The following is a 5,602-nucleotide window of genomic DNA, read 5'->3' as shown; positions in this document are numbered from 1 at the left end:
AACTTTGGGCATGTCAAATTGATAAAAGAAATACTTCCAAGACAAAATTTTATTCATATCATGTTGCCATTAGCTTGAGAATGAATTAATTAATGTTAAAAGTAATGATTTTGCTTGTGCATATTAATGATACTATCATTACAGGCGATACACTTGTGTTATGTTCTTCAAACACCACTCTCAAGGTTCTTTGACTTCAGACATGTATTTTTTTTTTTGTGTTTTTATTTTCCATCTTATTCTACTAACTGATTTAATCTATTGAGTTAAAACATGGGAAAAAAGGTCTACTTGTTTCTGGCCAAAATGAGAAGATATATTTTATAGTTTACATTTACTTTCTTCTTAATTTGTTAGCTTCTTTTTAATACTATTTTTCATAGATTTAGATGTATTTATGTTTAATGGTTCATTCCTTCTTTATAGTTTATGGCCTCTTCTATTTGATGTCACCTTTAGAATCAAGAGCAACCATTCATCAACAAAAGTAACACAAGAATATGTTTGAATTTGCAAAGGGAGATTCATTCCACTTTGACTCGATTATCAGATGATATGGAAGCTAATATTGGAAGAAGTTTTGACCTTACAAAGATGAGGGGGATCTTCAAGTCAGGAGATGGATAGCTTTGTGTGTACACATCTAAATGTTATGCAGTGATGTTCCATAGTTTAGTTTTAGCATTAGAGCCATGTGGGAAGCAATGCCTACACAACATGTGTGCAAGTACATAAATGTGTTTAATATTTGCAAGCTCGGAGAGCACTCTTTACAATGTAGAAGAGTCATATGCAAATATAGATAGGTTATAAATCCAAGATTCCAACCAATACTTCCGTGAAATGATCCATTGCCATCAATTGGGTTCAACCGGGTTCAACAAGACATAAGTAATTAAGTATATAGACATGAGTATAGGAAATGGATTGCAATGCATTGCACATGCATTTAAATATTCATGAACTGACTTAGTTCACACTCCGAATAGCAAAACTATAGAAAAATTATATTCAATAGGAATATGAATATTAAGACATGTCTAATTGGCCTCTTTTCTTGGTTGTTCATTATGGTTTCTATAGTGGTTATGCATCGTATGGTTTTTTTGTTATGATATTGATTTGCCTAGGATACAAATGGTTTTCAAGCTGAATATGAGATTAGTTCACATATGATCTTATTGTTGCAGACTATGATAGGGTGATCCCACCTTTGATTCATCAAAATCATTCATTTTATAGACCTTGCTTTGTTTAGGCCCTATTTGTTTTTTTATTTTGAGAACTGATTGAGAGTCAAAACTAACTATTAGAGTCAAAATAATGTTTAATTTTCAGTCCGATAATTACTTTTGTAGTCACATTCAGTTCTAAAAATCTAAAAAATGGGAACTTAGGATTGTTCGTTTTGGATTTTGAGAATCGATTTTGAGTCCAAAGGTGTTATTGAACTCAAAATTAAGGCCCTATTTGTTTTTTTATTTTCAGAACTGATTGAGAGTCAAAATTAACTATTAGAGTTAAAAGAATGTTTATTTTCAATCCAATAATTAGTTTTGGAGTGACAATCGGTTCTGAAAATCTAAGAAAAGGGGGACTTGATACTTCTTTGTTCTGGATTTTGAGAATCGATTTTTAGTCCAAAACTGTTACTGAACTCAAAATTAAGGCCATGTTTCTTTTGGATTTTGGGAACCGATTGTTGGTCCTAAAATGATTATTGGACTAAAAATCAAGGCACCATATTCTTCTGGATTATGAGAACCGATTAACTACAAACTGGAACTAAACTGAAACATTTTTTGTGCAATATTATACTGAACATGTCGATGGTTCAATAATTGATTTGCTCCATCAATCTATTGATGGATTACCATCCAAAAATCACAATGGCTAGGTAACTATACTAATACAAGGTTTGGTGTGCAAATTGAAAGCTACATTGAAGTTTGCCAAATAACCAAATTCCCTTGTGTCATAGAAAATGACAATAATGCCCTCATCTTAAAATGACCAAACTACCCTTCTCATGGAAAATTATAAAATCAAAAATATTTTCTTCTATCCTGATCTGATATTGCAGTATGAAGCCATGTAGGTGGAGTTGTCAACTGATCTAGCAATCTACATTTTCTTTTATGCACTTTGGTAAAATTCTTCTGCAAAATATGGAAGATTTCACACGTTCTAGAGCCACGATACATTATACTACAAATCCTGCTTGTATGCTTCATTCTCGCCCATATCCAAATTACTGTTCTTTTTATAGCTTCCATAGGTTGAATATCTCGGATTGGTCTAACTGTGAAGTATGGATTTCACTCCTTAAACCAGCTCAAATTTCAGCTTTGATCATAACTTCAATAGCACGTGCGGAGCACGTGCATTTTTACTAGTCAATTATTAACTGAAAATATGAAGATGGCCATATGATCCATCTGAATCAATGGAAGCTTCAGGTGACTGTAAAAATGAAATGCCTCTTTGGAAAATTCACAGGCATATTTGATCCAATAGTGCACAAATAAACTGAAAAGTAAAAGTAAACACAAGTAGACCTGGAAAAAAAAAGTGAACCGGACCCGCAGGTCCACCCAGCTTGCCCGTAATTTCAAACGGGTCACTAGTTAGTGACCCGTTTGAAATTTGACTCGGACTGTACGGGTCACGTCAAAACTGGGCCGGGCCAGGTGGACCTGCCGGTGCCCCTAAAAATCCAAATGATTTAGACTTTATATGGTGTAAGCCCCTATAATCCCGTATTTTTCAGAAAGTACTGTACGAGCCACATCATAGGATGATATATACCGTCCATGTGATGGAACACAACTTAAATAGGTTGTGCCCCAAAACTCATTTCCATATGATGATCCTATCCCTCCAATCTATAGAGTAGACCTGGCAAGAAGTGACATGGTATTTTTCGGGTCCGGGTCACTCATTTGCGACCCGTTTGAGAACGACCCACGGGTCCACCGAGCCAATAAAAACTGGGCCAGTCCAGGTGGACCCGCGGGTGCCACGTAAAGAAGTGAAACAATATTTTATTTTGCCGTAGTTTTCATATTTTCATGCATTTTTTGTAGTTTTTTCTATAATTTTTCTATAAAAGTACCTTCTTTTGGTAATTTTTTTCATAATTTTTCTAATTTTAAGCATTTTTCCGTAATTTTTCTCCAAAACTTAGTACCTTACCCTTACGCGCATGATTATTATTGCTTGCCACCATGGTTTTAAATTTCGGATTTCGGTGGAGACCGAAACCGAAATATGCCGAAATTCATTATTTCGCCATTTACCAAATTTCTTCAGAAATTTCGATTATAAGCCTTTTTTAATTTTTTTTAAAAAAGTGTTACAAAATTTCGGAAATTCGGTCCGTAATTTCGGACCAAATTACCAATTTCGAACCGAAATTTCAGATTTCGCCGAAATTTCGATTTTCGATGGAGTCCGAAACGGTTACCGAAACCGAAATTTTAAACCATGCTTGCCACCTTTGGAGAAACGTACTTCCCCCTAGGGTTGCAACTCGGGTCGGGCAGGTCGGGTTTTGAAGATTCCAACCCCACCCGAGAAATATCTCGGGTCGGGTCGGGTTTTTTTACGTTGACGCAATTTTTTAAGGAAACCTCTTGTTTGGCAAGGCAACTCAACTCATAGAAGTAGAAAAACTCAAGCATGGCAAACTCTTTAGTGCATTAACTAATAACTAGTCCAAAGAGAATAAATTGATGCATTACCAAATGAAAATGATTATACTCATATGAGATAAACAACAAACTATTTAGTGCATTAACTATTTAGTTGAAACTTGAAACCCTAGAGCTAAAGGGGGGAAACGAACAAAAGATGGAAAGAGTCCCTTTTGATTGCGTGCGTGCGTGAGTTTTACTTTTAGGTTTTCACTTTCAAAGTAACTAAGTTTTAGAAGAAAAAAAATACATACTATAACTTAAGTAACTCGGGTCGAGTCAGGTCGGGCCCCTTCAAACCCGGCTCGACCCGAGATTCATGTGGGCTTTTGGATCGTGACCCGGCTCAACCCGAGAAACATGAACCCAACCCAAGCTATTTTTGGGTCGGGTCAATGCGGGTCAGGTAAAACCCGACCCAAGTACTTCCCCCATTAAAAAACCAAAAAAAAAAATCATTAAAAAAACGGGTGATCCACCAGGCCCGTACGGGTGGAGTCCGGGTCAACCAATTAGTGACCCATAAATTTCTGAGTCATTTTTTACCCGCCCGTTTGACCCGGACCCATACTGGTCGGGTGAAACCCGGCCCGGCCCACTCATTTGCCATGTCTACTATAGAGGTTTTCATAAATAATAATCTGCAATTCCTCCATAGATCAGAGGGCTAGGATCATCCTATGCAAATGATTTTTTGGGCACAACCTAGTTACGTTATGGCCCATCACATGAACTGTTTGGATCATCCTATTTTAGTGTGGGAATAAAAACAGCAAAAATGAAAAAAAAAAGAAAAGAAAAAGAAAATAGCCGGGTGATCCGCAGGTCCATCCGGCCCGTACACCCGTTGCCAGGTCTAAACACAAGCCACAAGATGAACACAATTTATGTGGTTCGACCAAGACGGCTCCAAGGGCGGGAACACGATCTTCCACTATGAGAAAAATAATATACAAGAATTACAATAGATTAAGTCAAACCCACAAACCTGCAACCCTTTTCGTGTCCTCTCAACCAAGACCTATACGAGTGAATAACCGAGAAAAATCCAGAAGAGAATACCAGAGAAAAACCCAAAAGAAAACCTAAGAAGAAACCCTCTTCTTCTTTCTTCTTCTCTCTCCTCTCTCCTCTCTCTTTCTCTCACCTCAAGCCCAAGCCTCATCTTGCCGCCATACTCTTTCGTTGAAGAGAAGTGGGTTTTATACGTAGGTTTTTCTAAAACCTTAAGGAGAGGCTCGTTTCATTTTGGTTTCACCAACGGAATCCCAATTGCTTGGGAAACAGCTTTCCGCAATGCCCCCATTTTCCCATGGGGTGAAAATATCATCTCCTATGTATTTTTTAAGACTTACCAACTTATGGCCTCTTTGAGGAGAACCATTGAAATCGATCCTTAATTACAAATAAGGTTATTTTAAGTTATTCTTTCTTTCTTTTTTTATGGGTATTTTAAGTTATTCTTATTCGCAGAGGGGACGTTAAGACATTAAAATAACGTTAAAAAGGGAATTTTAAAATGCAATTGAATTACAGAAGAGATCTCCGCAAGAAAACACTAAAATCCATGGAAATAACAAGGGTAATGCGAGCAAATCCATAGAACTGCTACAAAAATCAGATATGGATACAACAAGAAGAAGAAAAACAACACAATATGACAGAAGAAAGATGAATCTACTATGATCTCAAATTAGAGAGTAGAGCCCTTACAGGCCGGGAGCTTTGCTAACTCTCCACCACAGCTTTTCCTCCAAAACTCCACAACTCCCCAATGGGGCTGGAAAAATTCCTCTAACACTTAATCAAATATCTCCCCAAAAAAAAAACACACACACACACACAAATGAGGCCACGCAACCCTATTTAAAAACTCGTTGACTCGACTGGAACTTACTTGAGTCGAC

Source organism: Tasmannia lanceolata, unplaced genomic scaffold, assembly GCF_043159265.1.
Source record: "Tasmannia lanceolata isolate RefF3 unplaced genomic scaffold, GAP_Taslan_0.1 ptg000015l, whole genome shotgun sequence".
Classification (NCBI taxonomy): domain Eukaryota; kingdom Viridiplantae; phylum Streptophyta; class Magnoliopsida; order Canellales; family Winteraceae; genus Tasmannia; species Tasmannia lanceolata.
This window is presented reverse-complemented; position numbering follows the sequence as displayed.